Raw genomic sequence first — 16,658 nt, forward strand, 5'->3', positions numbered from 1 at the left:
TAAATGGTTATTTAACAAACAAATCACCATCTGTTGTCGCTTATTACTGCTAACTTATAAATGACGCTTGTAGAACTGTTGTATAAAAGTAATGTCACACTCACGTGTTGTTGTACTGAATATTATCACGGCTGTGATTCAGTCATAGGCACAAGGTCGCACCTCTCGTGTGACATTGTGATATCTGTCAAACTTGTCCCATAAGTTTCCTGACTGCTGTATCCTGTACTAGCTATCAGGTTTTTTTTTCATTTGGTTCCAGAAGTTAAACCTGCATTTATTAATATACTTACATTGCTAATGGATGAAATGATTGTGTATAATGTGAAAGTTAATGCTCACAATGACAACCCACAGGAGACTATCCCCCAACCTTGCTGTTCCTCTAAGCTATACGACTCAGTTCTTTACTCTCGTTTCCTCTTAGCTCTTTGTTTTGTTCTACGGCCTACAAACTCCACAAGTATCAACCTAGCTTGCAGCAAAAAGAGTTCAGATAAACCCACTACCTGCCCAGCATGAAGTGATACATAAAGTTTGCCAGTCGTATGTCTGGCAAGCTAAAAGTACAGTTTCTCAGGAGTTGGTGGAGACACAAACAGAGCTAATAAGACAGTAATAATGAATTAGTCAGTGTGGGTTTTCCTCAGGTTCTCTGGCTTCCTCCCACAGTCCAAAGACATGCAGGTTAATTGGTGACTTTGAATTCCCCGTAGGTGTGAATGTGAGTGTGAATGGTTGTCTGTCTCTATGTGTCAGCCCTGTGATAGTCTGGTGACCTGTCCAGGGTGTACCCCGCCTCTTGCCCAATGTCAGCTGGGATAGGCTGCAGCCCCCTTGTGACCCTTAATAATTTGAACTCTGCAACAAAGATGCCTACATTGGTTATTTTGCTTATTGTGATGTCATTTCCTGGAGTATCTTCAAATGCTTTATATCCCTACAATCTTTACAACCAAAATTAAAAAGTTATGTTTTCAATAAACTACAGTAATTTAAAAAAGTATTGAAACTGAGTCGTTTAAGGAATAATACAAAATATGTACACTTTGTTTATCACATTTGCAAAATCAAAAAACAAAACATGTTAATCCAAAGATTTTTTTATGTAGAAGCACAAACATATTATTTCTTAATACTCCATAAGTTATTCGAACTATGTACATTATTTACTTTTTGAGATATGGTCTTTTTTTATGAGCAGAGTGCAAAGGCTGTGATAGATTCATCATTCATTCCCCTGGCGACACCGTGCATGTAGTGCAGTGATGTCATCATGAGCGTACAATGTGATTACAGGGAACTCAGAAGCCTTAGCTTTCTGCTGCATAAAGAATGATTCTTCTTGCTATTATAGTTATTATTTTAGATCAATAAATATACAGTATTATGCAAACAACACTCTCCCAAGGCCATTATGAGGAAAATCTGGCATAATTTAGGTGACGTACTACTTTTGTTCGCACATAAGATAGGGTAAAGTAAGGTAATGACATAATGATGGGAAGCCTCATCTTTCTGCTGCAAGAAGAATGAATGCTCTAGCTATTATGATTCTTATTTTAGATCTCTATAAGCAGGATCATGCCAACAACGATCTCCAGCAGTCGTCCACTGGATGTCCGTTTTTTAAGGGTTAAAGGATAGGTGGTTACAAAAATAAATGAACATCCTTCAAATGGCAAAAAACCTGACATTGCTCTGTGTCTGCTGGTTGCTAAAAAGGCAACTTTTTGCAAACACGTTCACGATTACAACTTTCTACGGGGTCTTGTTGTCAGATGTTGTGCTTTCAGCTTGTTGTGCTGCCCCCTTGTGGCCACATAAACTGATTATTGCAGCTTTAAGTGACACAAAGCATAAATGTGATCAGCTAAGCCAATCAAAGAGACAACAAAGCCTGTACATAAAAGAGGACATGGCATGAAATAGGCCTTTCTCACAGCAGACACTTTGACTCATCGTAGTGGCGAAGGCACAGGTGTTACTGGTGACATTAATGATGGCTCCATTCCATTCAAGTGTCCCAGTAAGCCATGACTGTGTGACAGCCAAAATGTCTGTCTTGTGGTTAGACAAATCACACAGAGGCCCAGCCATGATGATGGCAGTATGATTCTGGATACTATAAGAACAGATGTGTTCATCTCACTGTCCCTCATTGAATCCAATCCTCACGTTCTCTCTGTCAAACTCTGTGTTAAGGTCCATCTTCCACTTCTTAGCATCTGTTCCTCGCGCCTGCGAACAGCGTTGTTTTTAATGTACCACAGAGTATTCTCCATCCTCTCCTCCGGTGCTTCACATCCCATCTCTCCCCTCTAATCTCTACTCCTGCTCCTTTCATTTCCATCTCTCCCTGCTCCTCCCCTACCCTCTCTTCCCTTCTCATTCTGTTTTTCTAGCATCCTCATTCCCTTCTCTCTCCCCTCTCATGTCTCTCTCATCACCTCCACTCCTCCCATCCATGGTTTTGTTTCGCTTTTTTTTTCTCTCCCACCTGCACACTACACAACTTCTCCACCTCCTCCCCTCTGCTCCCTCATGTGCCGTTGGATCCTCTCCCACCCTTCCTCTCGCATTTTCTGCTTCCCTCCGTGTCTCTCCCTTTACCATTGTTATTACCTTTTCTGTCCTGTCTGTCTGATTATCTTGTTACCCCTGCTCCAGCAGCAAATTCTCTTGACCCACTCCCTTTTTCTTATCCTTACATCTTCCAGTTCAACATCTCCTTTGTGTCACTTTGACTTCTGTCTTTGCACTACTTAACCAGCCTTTATTTTTCTTCTTTCTCCTTTCCTCTCCTTTAACCTATCCTCCCATTAGCTTTTTCCCTATGCCTCATGCCAGAATATGCCCTATCACTGCCAGTCTCACACTTTGTCTCACTCTCTCCTCTCCTCTCCTCTCCTCTCCTCTCCTCCTCTCCCTCTCTCTGCCATGTTTGTGGCCTTTCGCTCTGTGCACATCTAATGGCTAGGGTGTAATCCACTGGCTAATCTGCTGACAGCCTGTGTGACAAGGCATTAGCTTTGTGTCACTGCCTACCATGCTGCTTCTCAGCGTGTGTGTGTTAGAAAGAGAGAGAGAGAGAGACAGAGAGACAGAGAGACAGAGAGACAGAAAAAGAGAGAGTCTATGAATGTTGCATGCAAACGGAATATGTTTGTAGAACTTTGCGTATGTGGTGTGAGTAATGGCTTGTGTGTTTGTTGCTCCATGTCAACTGGATGCCCAAGCGTGAAATTGACACTGTAGCTCCTCAGTTTTGTGTGACCTTTCACCCCTTCCATTTTTTCCACTATTTATGTCCACTGCTGCACTTTTTTTTTTCCTCCTCTATGGGTGATAGCAGTTTTAATAAGACGCCAGGTCAGAGTGTTTGTGGATGCAGCAAGCAGACTGGGCAAGACAGGCCAAAGTTGCCTTGTCAGGGTGCCTGCTGCTCTGTCAGGCAACCAGCCATGTCAAATAGGGCTCAGTTTGTAACTAAATATTGGATTTTCTATTATTTCCACTGTAATAGTTGGGACATGATTTCTTTCTTTCTGCGGAAGTTTTTATTTTTTGTGAGATTTGGCACCACACTGCTGCACATCTTGATTATAATATTGATTAATCTTTCTTTTTTTAAGTCCATCCAAAGATATTGAATTTACAATAAAACAGAGGGAAGCAGAAAAAAATAAAAAGCTGGAACCAAGGTGGGTGAGTGTGCTTTTGCATGCAGGCATAATCATGTGTGGGCATGTAACTCCCGTGGCTTTGCATATGCTCCACAAAAATCTCCTCCCTCGTCCGATTCGCCAGCTCCACTTCACCGGCGGAGCTCACCTTGCGCTCGCTCACGTTTCTCTCTCTTTTTAGCTTCTGTCCCTTTCTTTAGTGGTCCCCTCCCCTGTCTCCACCTGAGTGATCCTGTTATCACAGCTGACCCTTCGCTAGATCTGTCAACAGCCAAAGAGATTACACCGAAGGCTGCGGAACACATTGGACTCCCCGTTTGAAGTGGGGTGGGGGGGAGATTGCCTGATCCCCTGATGCTGATAAACTGGCCGTGGCTTTGGGGATTCAAGAAGGTCTCGTCGGGAATTGGGTAGGGTGAGGCGTGTGTGTGGGAGGGGGTGCTATAGTCGACTTTAAGTCTACTTCTAATCACTGGGCTTTTCAGAGGGGATAAGGGAAAGGAGAATGGGAGCTTGGTTTGGAATGGAATTAGCCCCTGATGGAGCTGGGGATAAGGTTGTTGGGCTTTGATTTGATCACACAGTTTGCTTGAAAGCTTTTCAGTAGCATGTTTGATCAAATCTACACTGTGCATTGAACATGCTATACAGCTTGGGTGAAATACAATGATAATAACAAAAAAAAAAAAAAAAGCTTTAATAGTCCCTTCAGGGAATTTTTCATTCACTTCACCTTCTACTCCCCTGTGGGTCAGCTACAGAACAGCTGGTAGATTCATTGCCTTTCACAACTCTTCTTTGAAGCTATGTCAACAACAGGCATGCGTCATGCATAGGGTAACCTTGCTTTTCATAGCTGCTCATAATTTATATTATATTAGCTGTATTGGCACAGTAATACCAGTGCCTTCTGCACTGAACATTTTCCAGTTAATGAATCAGAATCCCAGGGGAACTGTGATTCATTTCATTCATGCTAATTTCTGGGTATTCCTTGATCCATCCGTCCAATCTCCCCTTTTTTGACTGTTGCCGCACGGGGGATACTTCTGCCATTCGAGTGAGAACACAGCACAATTATCATTGATTCATGCACCATAAAAGCAGAGCAGAGTGAGACAGACTCTTATGAAACGCGGCTTGCCAAAGTACTGTCAGAGACGGAGGTTTGATGGCTCACTCGTCCGTGGCCTCCGCATCATGTTGTCTTCACCAGCTGTTGTTTGACAGAAAGGGATTCTTCCCGCAGTGTGCAAAGACACAGCTATCAACTTAAGAGGCTTGACAGCAACACACTATGGGGCCATTTTTCTACTGTATTATATTAGGTATTACTGGCGGAGCATCTGCAAATGCTGTAACGCAAAACAACAGCAACAAATTATGAAGAGAGAAAATATCTGAGAGCAGAGCGGAGCCCTGGCGGTCTCTTTCTCCATAAAATAGCACAGTATTTCTTCACGATTTGGGATTGATATTGCAAAATGTTGTTGTGCTGCTATATGTATGTTTGTAAAATACACCGTTACCATTTTTTTCCCAGCATTTTATGGTGCTTTTGTGTCATAATATTGTGATTGCAATGGAACCAAGACCTAGAAAAGTGCACCGACCAAATACAGTCCTTGGAAGCAGTGAAAGAAACTGCCTTTTATTGATCTGTCCTAATTACAGGAGTCAATAAAATTTATGGCTTTCAGGCTTGCCAGAAGCCACTTATATGGCATACTGAGTTGAGCAATCACGTCTAATGGCAAGTGATCAAGTGATATACTGTTCAGCCAAACAAAAACAGTACAGAACAAACATGGAGGGGTATAAAATCCAGTCTGGAGCCACATTGCCAGACAAGGCTGTCAGGGCTGAGCAGTTGTTGTTTTTACACTCTGTGTCTGAACAATTGATAGCAAATCATAAAATAAACCACTACCTACTCTTTTGTGTGGCTTCCCAAAAGTCAACACAGTGCTGTAAATATGACAATAACTGCAAGATTATTATTATTTTTTTTTTAACCAATTACCTATTGTATACATGTCAGTATTCAGTCAACTGTGAGCAAAAGGCACAGCATCCTTGCAACTGCACACATCATCATCATCATCATCATCATCATCACTACAAATCAGCATTGTTGAGACTCTGGGCAGTTTGATGAATGTGGTCAAAAACCGCTGTCTGCCTATGTAGACAGTAAAATCCAATGTGCAGTACAATGCACGCTGCTGGGCTTGTTGATGCTGATTGTGAGAACAGGGCCGAGCTCCCAACACTTAGTAGATCATCGTAATTAAAACATAAATTGGACGTATTGAGCTGCATGCAGTCGCCGGCGCAGGCTCCAGGGAAGCATTGATTCATGCATGCACTTGGAAACAATTGCTCTGATTTGCACGGAGTAAAATATAGAAGCCTTGTAAATAAAATCAATAGCAAACAAGCTGCCTTGGCTCCTCAAATAGTAGACAGTGAATTACAATCCAGCACATAATGCTGGAGGCATGAGCGAGCATGGGCACATGGGAGAGATGCAAGGTTTACAGCGAAGGCAGGATAAGATACAGTACATTTAAGATACGTGTCTGAGGATAAATCTCTCAACAATACCGGATTATCAGATAAGCGCTGACAGTACGTCATGCGTGTTAGACAGCTACACAAAAATGTACCCTGCACCTTTCAAGCCAAGAAGTTAGCCAACCCACCCCCACGCAAAGTGCTTTGTGCTGTGTTTCCCATGTTAAGAATCAATCACACCTGCCGACAGCGAACACAAAAGAGGAAAACATGAACCGTAATTTGTCATTTGTTCACAAATTTGTGGAGAAGCAATGAAAAGGGAAAGAGTTTTTAAAAGACCAGAGAGACCCCATGAAAAGGCACATTTTTGTCAGCCATTTCTCCACTAAATATTGAATCTAAAATGTCCTTGTAACTGTTATATTCATCCACCATCTTTTTTTTAAATATTGAATCTAAAATGTCCTTGTAACTGTTATATTCATCCACCATCTTTTTTTTAATTTTTTATTTGCTGGCGTGAACAGAACTAGGCAGCGTGGAGCGTTATCTCAGTCAGCCATATTTGTTAGTTTGAAAGCAGTCCTAATTTAGCCTGAATACATAGGAAATTAGTCCTACATAAGATAGTAAAGAAACAAGAAAGCTCTGTGGACTCTGATGTGTATCTGAAGTCTGAATAGTCAAAGTCTTCTGATGAGGGGTAATATAAAGGATAAAGGTCTGGAGTAATAACAGTACTACCATGATGCAATCTTTACTACATGTAATTTTGTTTGTTGCTGTTTCTAAACTCCAGTGTGTTTCATACTGTCAGATCTACTCAAGAGATTACCTGAGAAATAATCCAATCAAGCAGAGCTGTACAAATCTGGCTATTTTCTGACTTAACTTCAAGTTCAAGGTTCACTTCCAAACTTCCCCCCCCCCCCTTGTCTTTGTAGAGCTAATATAGCGTGATGAAAGAACAGAAGCACAAGGGTCGCTATCTGCAGAGGTGCCATGTGCAATGGCTGAAGGAATATTCCCTAAAATGGCTCCGGGCACACACCTGAACCCCGTGCTCGACATTTATAAATTTACATCTCGAAATGAGTCGTGCGTCCGAAGCAACAACGCTGCACTAACTACACAAGTGTGTGGAGTGAATGTTGTCGCAGAAATTGACTTGTATGTAATTTTTGCCTCCTTAATCTTTAGCTAATCACGCTTTGGGCAGTGTCCTTCACTGCTGCTGGCCTCACATTGGGGAAAGGAGAGGGGGTCACAAGTGAATGGGAAAAACTAAAAGAGGGAGGACAGGGAGAGGAGCAGTCACATGAAGACAGCTACGGTGGGGAAAGAGGCTACAGAGAAGGAGTGGGCTGGATGTATAGGGAAAATTGGATAGGGAAACAACAGAGGGAGGGGAGAGGCAGTCAAGAGGAGATAGCAAGGGTAGAGTGGCAGCAGAATGAGCGAGGGTAGAAAGGAGGGAGATGAAGGAGAGAGGGGAAATTGGAGAAAAGCAAAGGAAGGTGGTGGAGGAAGAGCTTTCCCTCCTAGCCGTATACTGTATCCTCAAAGCGGCTTTCATCCGCCCTCACATCAACAGCCTAGGTTGAGAAACCTCTCTGCAAACTCCACGCACACATATACACACACTCATCATGCCAGAAAGCGTCCTTCGACAGTAATCACCAGTCTACCTTTTGGCATCATACAAAACCTTTTTTTTTGTGAATTTTGTTGCTACAGACAACTGCTTAAAAAGGAATAGAGAAAGCCCAAAAAGGTTTCCTCTAATTATAGCCAAAATGAGCCTCGTGAGCCAGCTGAGTATTGAAGCCTTTCTAGCTTGAGAGACAAAGCCAAAATGGAATGATTTGCTTTTCTTTTGTTCTACGGGAAATCAAAGGGGCACTCACACAGGTATCTTAGTGCAGGCAGACAGAGAAGACAAACATGTATGCGCAAACGTACGTCCCGATGAAACGTCTTTCCTGTATTACCATAATGCTATTATATAGGGGCAAATGAAATTTTACCAGGTACATTAAGTATGCACACGCGCCGTAACGCCTCAGCAAAGATACACACGAACATACACACCGCCTGAATAAATTCTAGGAGCAGAGAGGAGACAAAGGAATTAAAGCAAGGCTGACTAACAGAGTATGACATGTCCAAGGCCTATCACTAATTATGCCCCCACTGCTACAAACTGTTCCCTTACCATGATCCACTGAAACGGGAGACAGGGGAAAAGGCTGCAGCAATTACTGCTGAAACCACCCCATAAGTGAAGTGCATGTTAGTCATAAGAAAGTGTCAGGGAGTGGGGGAAATTCTTTATTAATAAAGACACGGTGCTTTTAGTAAGTTATTAAAGGCTTCTAAAATAATTCTGGAGTTTAAGATTCTGACGGCATTAAAACAATGTGAAAACTTGAAGTTGAAAACAAAAACTGATTGTATTTTTTTAGTTACCCTACTTTTGTAAATTGTTCTCAGAAGTGCATGCCGATTGTGCCGGAACTAGGGATGGGCATGAGTACTCGAGTACTTGCTTGGATGTCAGTATTTGTTTATTATATAGAGTAATCGTCTCTAACATGCAAACATGATTTTTATGTATGTTTTTACTACTTAAATGGGTAAAATCTTATTTCATTGCAGAGCTGCGTGCAGTGACAGGGCCTCCTGTTTATCATGAGACTACTGCTGTGGTGGAGCTCCACGCCTGGGGACCATCGGTAAGAGTGTGTGTGCGCACACACACCCACACACACGGACAGGGCTAGCTGTTAGCTTCACGTGGCTAACATTACGTAACACTTATGAACAGGTTCAACAACAGTGTCACTGTGAGTTTGTTGGGACAGTTTAAAGGCTCTGTGTTGGATGTTAGCCACTGCTGCTGTGTCAGCTTGGGCAGATGTTGAAGTGACCGGGTGGAAAGTGGCTCCAGACTCCAGAGACAGCACTAAAGTGCTGCTTTTAACCTATGTAATGGCAGTGACATTACGTTTGCTGATTTTTTCTAATGTTAACTTTGAATTTTTGGTTTAACAGGCTAATTTAAGCCTTGTTATTCAATTAATTCATTTAAACTTGCACTTGTTTTCCTTTGCAGGCCAATATCTGTTCCTATTATTCCGTTGTTGTTTTTTGTTTTTTTTTTACAAGTAATTAGAACACTAATAATTTATTGCAAGTACTTGAATATGGAAATAACTTAAAATGCTCATTCCTCGCTGTAACTATAGAGTCTCATTCAACAACTTATACAGGCTACTATGGTGGAAATAAATAAGCAAGAATACTTTATGACAGGAGAATTTAAAACACTGTGTGTCACAAATTTCCACATTAATACAGTAAAAAGATGGAAATCACATCTACTGTTTATCTAGAGCAGCTTGCATGTTAATCAGCTTTAGAGAATGTATTTAATGTAAATATATATCTTACATCCCAACTGATATATCGGTTAGCCGATTTAATCAGCCGATATTGACCTATTATAGATATATTGGTATCGGCTCATATGTTGTCTGATATGCACTGACATGATACATTTATTTTTAATGGAACATAATGCAGAAAAAGATGCTTGGAGTAATTTGTAGTTATTACAGTTCCAATTAATTTTACTGTTTTAGTGGGCTGTCACAATCTTTTTCACAAATATTTGATAACTATATTTGCATTGCATAAATGCATATACATGTAATACTGGCTGACATGTCAATAACAGAATTTTTTACTACCCAGTATCGGTTTCAGCAACAGCCCCAAAAATCAAGTATTGGCTATAATATATATTGTAAGCAGGAAGAAATTCAATGTGTATACTGAAGTGGTTTTAAGGCTTATGTGTCCTTGTTTGGACTGAACTCTGATCAGGTTTCTGGACTCAGCACTGGCTTGCAGGGTATTCATTGTCATATTGCCTTGAATTGGGAGGTTCACCAGTGGTTATTAACAGCACTAAATGTTCAAAAAAGTTTTGATTAATTTGTGGAGTAGGGGTACAGATCTCTGTTGTAAAACTATATGTCTTTTCTATTTCTATTTCACCTTCACCTGTGATGTAATTTTCAATGTAGTTTTGTCCTTTCATGCGTGGTTCTTTCAGGATCACAGGGCATAATTCAACTAGGCAGCAATGGACAAGATGTGGCATCTGGCTCAAGAAACTAGTCAGTGCAGTGTGTCGCGTATTCTGTATTCAGTGGAAGCTCCATGTTAATCTAGTCTTTTGCACGGATGAATACCAGTTCCTTTGTTTTAAAGACGGATCAATGTTCAGACACTTTCCCAAAATATGAGCTCTTTTAAGTGATTCTTAAGCTCCACAATGCTTTCCATGATCAAATCACGGAATGTGATACGTCGCTCTATTAATCTTTTGTAATTGGCTTACATTGCTACCCAAAAAAAACCCCATAAGTTTCCCACCTATTGACCAAACCCAGCCCTAGGATCTCATTTGGGGTAAACAGAGCAGATGAATTGCATCTCAGTTAGAAAATATGGGCCACTCTTCTCTAATGCGGCCCCGCTTTGTGGCAACGGCTGATAATACGGCTGTATTTTATCTCAAACTTTCAAGATGTCGAATGTAATCTCAGCAATCACACAACCATGCGTACAATACAAACACAAGCAGCTCCGACTCATTTCGCAAACACACCCACATAGATTTATGTTGTTATCGAATGACCTACATGCCCACTTAGACTTGTGGCACTTCTCTAGTCTTCCCACAATGCACTATTGCATGGGTAACAGAGATGATGGGTGAGGCTGAGATGTTGCGGCATGCCATTTATCTCTGTCAGACGTGGTTGAACACAAGTTCTTATTGGCTGGGCAGGATTCGTGATTGCTAAAGCGGCACCCCAGTCTCTGAGACCATGCTAATTAAACAGTGGGGAGAAAAGAGCAAGAGGCCTTCACTCTCTACCCTCTGAGGCTCCATTCTGCTGCAACCAGCATTAACACACACAGTCCTGAGACTGAGCAGAAAATGGAAACCCAGCTTAAAATGCCATGACCCATCTTTGTTGTGGACTATACAGTGATTTGTGCTTCAGATGAGATTATAAAAGCTTACCTTTCAGCACTCAAGCAACCCTCCCAACAGTTCAAGAGCTGCAGGACAACAACAATGAAAAAAAAACCACACGTTAGCTTACAGTTTATTCACCATCATAAAAGCTGTTATGATAAGAAGTTGATGTCATTTGCGGGAACAAGTTCAAGAGGGTGAAGACAGCAGCAGGTTTTGTTGTTGGGAAATAATTTTAATCACAGCACACAACAGCGCAGTGATCTGCTGCCCTGAGCCTGAGCTCACATTGAGTACTGCCATTGCTTTTTATGGTGTAAAGGGCAAACATTTATTACCCACTGATTACATTTGGCAGGCATATGTGTCTGACACTTAAGCCCTTGTAATTTTCCAAGCCGTTACAAAAACCCCTTCTTCGCCACTGATATTCAATCACTGCTTGATTGTGGTGTATCTAACAGGGATTTCATTGGGGCACAAAAAAGGAATTGTGAGAACAAAGGGGAAATGGGAGTTGGGATGGGGGGCCACTGAGCAGCTTTTTAGTTTAGTAGTAATTAAAATGTGGGCGGCACTCGAAAGGTCAAAGATTGACCCAAAAAAAAAAGAGAAAAAAGAGGGCACGTCACTGCTGATTGTGTGCATAAGGCGCTCAAGGTCTTGTAGATTAATACCAAGTTCACTTTCAAAAGGGGAATCCAGAGAGATGGGAGAGAGAATTAGTCATATGACCGATAAACAGCATATCTCCATGCTCTGTTCCCTTACTCCCCCCCCCCTTTTTTTTTTTTCCAGCTGGGAGATAAAATTCCGGCTTGGCAATGGTTGCCAGCGCAATTGATTCTGGCTGAGGAATATGACTGCAGAGTACGAGGGCTAAGTATCTGAATAGCTGCTGTCAAAATGCTGAAGGGGAATTTATTCCTAGTTTATATGCAAGCTATATCATGGAGTTACTGAGACTAAATGGCTACAGTTTGATGTACAGTATGCTGTCATTTCACTGGCGTATAATCACGGAGCTGTTCGAGACACAGGCTTATGGGTGCTGTGCCTGGATTCGCTGAATGCAGTCAGAGCATACAATCATTTGCCGGGATATGACAAATCCGTTACGTTTCAAAATATAAAAAAAATCTTTGAACTGTTGTTGTAATTGCCAGGGCCGTATTATTGCTCTACATGTCAGCTTGTTATGTGTGAAAAAGGACATTTTGCAGATCTGATATTCTTGAGCTTAAAAAAATCCATTTTAAATGAATCTTGATAAATGATGCTCGGCATCAGTTGTATTTTGCATTAGAGGGATATAATGCGAGCATCATTTGTAAGGGAGTTAATGAGAAAAAGCAAAACACAACAAAGAGGTAGGAGAGAGGAAATTGGTAGCCCCATTGTGTCTGATCCGTCCCTCCACTAAAAAGGTGTTTTGACCGGTGGGGAATACAGAAAATGATTAATAGGTACACTCCAGCAATCAGCAGGCAATAAGAGAGCCACCTGTCAGAGGTCCTGCCGCCCTTCGTAGATTTATGGCTAATAATTGGCCATGAATGTAGCCAGTCTGGTGCTATCAGAACCTCACAGGGCCAGTTGGTTGGAGATACAAACAGAAGGAAATCAATCTGTTTGTTTTATGCTGAATACTGTGAGAGTATGTGGAGATGAAGAAAATAAATTCCAACTGAAAATCCTTGAGCCTGCTAGAAACCGAGAATAGCTCCAGACAATAAGATTCCCTCCCTAAAATAGACAGACAGTCACATTTAATGGCGCCCAAGCCTGTGTTCATTTTATAGTATGAAAAATGTTAGGATGGCAGACATTACTGCGAGTCAGCGCTGTAAGAGGACACTTAACATTACTAATTGGATAGTTTATTAAAATCATTTGCTGCTCAGCTTACACTCCTTACATCTCAGTCTTTAACACTCCACAGAGTCTAATAGATTTAACAAGCGCTGTGTCTTTCCAGCTGCAGTTTGACAACACCTCGACAGGTTCTATATTATGCTTTAAATATCCCCAAATAATGAAACTAGCACGTGCAACAACTGGGGAAAATCGACATGATGACCTTCTTAAAACACCATCTGTTGCACAGAACAACCACAGCAAGGCAAGATTAGCCAGCGAGGCTGAAAGAGTCACTTTATGTGACACCCACAGTGTTCCGGCGCACTGTAAATGGCAAAACACAGTATCTCCACTTCTCTTAATTTGAACCGCTGTTGTGCGTTCACAATGATTTCATTCAAATGCCAGTGGAAACATTTCTTGGCTATTGTAATTAATGGAACAGTAAGATTTGATGGGCACAAAGGCTGCTGTAAAACACTCTGAAAGGGAGAACGAGAGCACTGTGGACGTTTGACATTTCCATTTGTATCTGTGACAAGCGATCAAGCTTGCAAAGAAAGTGATATTATCCTGCTGTATGTAAACACAGTCTGGGAATATCAGACATGATGAACACTGATGATGTGCCGCCTACCTAAATAACCCTGGTGATGACAGGCCTTGGCGCTCCATTTATTCTTACACTAATGTCACACCCCTCCCCCTTTACCTTACTACTGCACCTCCCCCTCATCCCACTCAGCATTCAACACTATTTCAATGCCTTCACTTTATATACTTCTTTTTTTTTTTTTCAGGATTTGAGACATTTCTTTCTCTGCACACCTTGGAGTCAGGGTCACTGTCCTCCCAGCTCAACTTCCCTCCCTCCTGCCCTTCCATCCCTGTCCCCCTCCCTTTCGAAATTCTCTGTCCATTGCCCTCCTGACAGCCACCCATCAACCTGGGTGCAATTTAAAAAGCCCTTCAACAGCTGCCATTCCACAGGGCTGGCTATCAGTCCAGCTGCCAAAGCCCAGACAGGGACTCTGCTTCAGCAAGCAACTTTGAACGTCAGGTTGGTTCCCCCAATTCCAAATAGACTGAAGGTGAAAGACTCTATTTCTCAAAGATTGGTTCAGCTGGAGACAGGGCGACTGAGGCGGAGCTCAGAGGCAGCATTGCTGCTTCCTTCCTGACATGTTACAAGCCAACATCTGGCATGCAGTGTTGTGGTCTGGATGCAAATAGTTTGACTCCATGACCATGATTTAATAACACCAGCAAAAAACGATGTGTTGAATTGTATTTGTAAACATGATGACGCTTTGAGGGGGGAAAAAAAGAAAGGGAGGATACTGTAAGGGAGGAATATTTGTGGTTCTGCAGAGATTTATCACTTGCTTCTGTGTCTGTGTTAGAGCTAAAGCAGCGTGTGTGCCTGCCAGCCGGCCTGCATGCGAACATTGCATACATTGCTTGTCTAAATGTGCATGTTGCCTGAAACAATCAAGTGAAAACAGCTCACGCTTGAGGCTGGGCAGCCCGCTGCTGTGCACTTCTCTCCACCATATGTCTTTGTCAAAAATATTTGCTGTGCGCCGAATGAGGGATGAAATCAATCCAAGTGCTATTTTCCCAGTTGCTCCTGAAGGCAGCAAAAATTGTACTGATACTTGCCAGATCAGCCCACATTGTCAAATGTAACAACTGGCCACCAGTGACATTCGCAGACAGACCATCTGGTCTCCAGCGTCCCATAGTCGTTTAGGGAAAGAATGGAATGGCTGAAGCCTTTCTCCTGTCTCAATTAGCAACTGGGAGAGATGGATGTGAGAACTGCTCTGGTGTTATGGACCAATCAAAGATGTGTGCTATGTGCCAGTTGAAAAATGTGTTGAGGTGGTCCATAGGCACCAGCCGACTAAAAATTTCCACTTAGAAAGACTGAACAGACTGGACTTGTGGCACTCTATCTCCACTGCCTGAAGATAAAATCAACAGCACAGTGAGGTTGTGTCAAGGCGCACACTAACACAAAATATAGTCTAATAATAAACTTTGTTAGAGCTGCATTTCGAGGTTGGCAATACTGTCTATGTTTGTCATATCTGCTTTATATTTTGATAATCTAATGCAAATATGTTTTCCATATAGCTGCTGCTAATGCTGCTGTCTATTTAGCAAAAGGCCATTTCAGCTGAATTGTGTAAGTGCTGCATATAGCTGAAGGAGTGAAGCTATTTTCAACGGCTGTATCTGGACCGGCTACAGCCATTGTGTCAGGGACTCTTGCTGTCCGCCAAGGCTTTTAGTCCATTGTGTAGCAGCATCACTTTTGCCCATAGCCACAAGACCACATGAACAAAAGCCTCAGTTGGCTGGGTCACACTGCGATGTACCTGCGGGATGTATGCGTGTTTTGCTAGACTGGGGAGGGTAACTGTTGGGTCCATTAACATGAGAGAGCGCTGCAGCTTCCAAGCTGGAAAAAATTGCCCTAAGCGAGCTGGCATTATGGGGAGGCATCTTCCCTGATCCCATTCAGCAAAGAAAGTTAATGGAGTTGAAGTGGGTCGTCTAGAGTTAAATTGAATCTGCTGCCAATGGAAAGGCTTTGATGTAGCAAAGATTAAGCAATTGTTGTAATTTTATGTGCAAACCCGGAGTACCATCAGCCTCAGAGAGCAACCCTTTTAAAATGTTCTCGGTCCATCAGTGGTTACTTCGCTCTGTTGGTAAGAACATGCAGTGGAATACAGTCAGAACTGTACAGCATGTGTTTAATGTACGAGAAATACAAGTTTTACTTTTGATAAGCATAAACCAGAGCTGTACTCGTCTTGTAATCTAAGGATGTTAATGCAGTGTGGAACAAGGACATACCATCTATAACGATCATGATAAAATATTTTGTTTGGTCAGCATGTTGTTGAGTGAGGCAAAAACTAAAAAGCTAAGTCAAGGTTCTGAGCATTTGCAGCATCTGTCTCATGGTCCCTTTTTTGTTTTTGAGGAAAACTCGAATAAGGTCACGTGTGTCAGACCTTTCTTACCCCACTTCTCTCTAAAGCTCTAACAGCTCCTCTTTAGCCAACAAGTGTAAGATAAGTCATGGATCTCTGGTGGGATATATCAGTTAATGGTAGAAGTGTCCTTCCCGTGCCCTTCTGTAATAGCCAAGCATCATTAGTGAGAGGGTTAAGAGAGGGCTCAGCCATCCATATGTTTCAATAATTACCTTGCACTTCTGTCAAAGCACATACAGAAAGACTAAGCTTACATCATTGCACTACAAATAAAATAAACGATGAGGAAAAAGGGTGTCTAAATTGATCTCTTTTCCCGTCAAGTCTCCTTTTCTTGTTGCTTTTCTGTAAGAGCGTTTAAAGCCGCCGAAGGTGAAAGGTACAAATGTTTGGGTCTATCACATGAAAAAGGCTGCGGGTCATGCCTCAGCCCCGGTTGCACAGGCAGCAGTCTCTGCACTGTGAATGACACATTATTTCTCCGTAACCCTCGCCACTCCCATCCCAACTCCCCCGAATCGCAAC

The 16,658-nt window shown here is 42.1% G+C and overlaps 1 protein-coding gene across 1 annotated transcript in view; it reads right to left on the reverse strand.

Moving 5' to 3' along the window:
* LOC126404725 (receptor-type tyrosine-protein phosphatase delta-like) overlaps positions 1–16,658 on the reverse strand; it is a 427,878-nt gene that overhangs the window by 155,407 nt on the left and 255,813 nt on the right. The window contains exon 9 of the mRNA XM_050068106.1: positions 11,308–11,345. The gene's annotated coding sequence lies outside the window, so the exon portion shown is untranslated. The remainder of the gene's footprint in view (positions 1–11,307; positions 11,346–16,658) is intronic.

Source organism: Epinephelus moara, chromosome 17 (genome assembly GCF_006386435.1).
Source record: "Epinephelus moara isolate mb chromosome 17, YSFRI_EMoa_1.0, whole genome shotgun sequence".
In the NCBI taxonomy this organism is placed as follows: Eukaryota; Metazoa; Chordata; class Actinopteri; order Perciformes; family Serranidae; genus Epinephelus; species Epinephelus moara.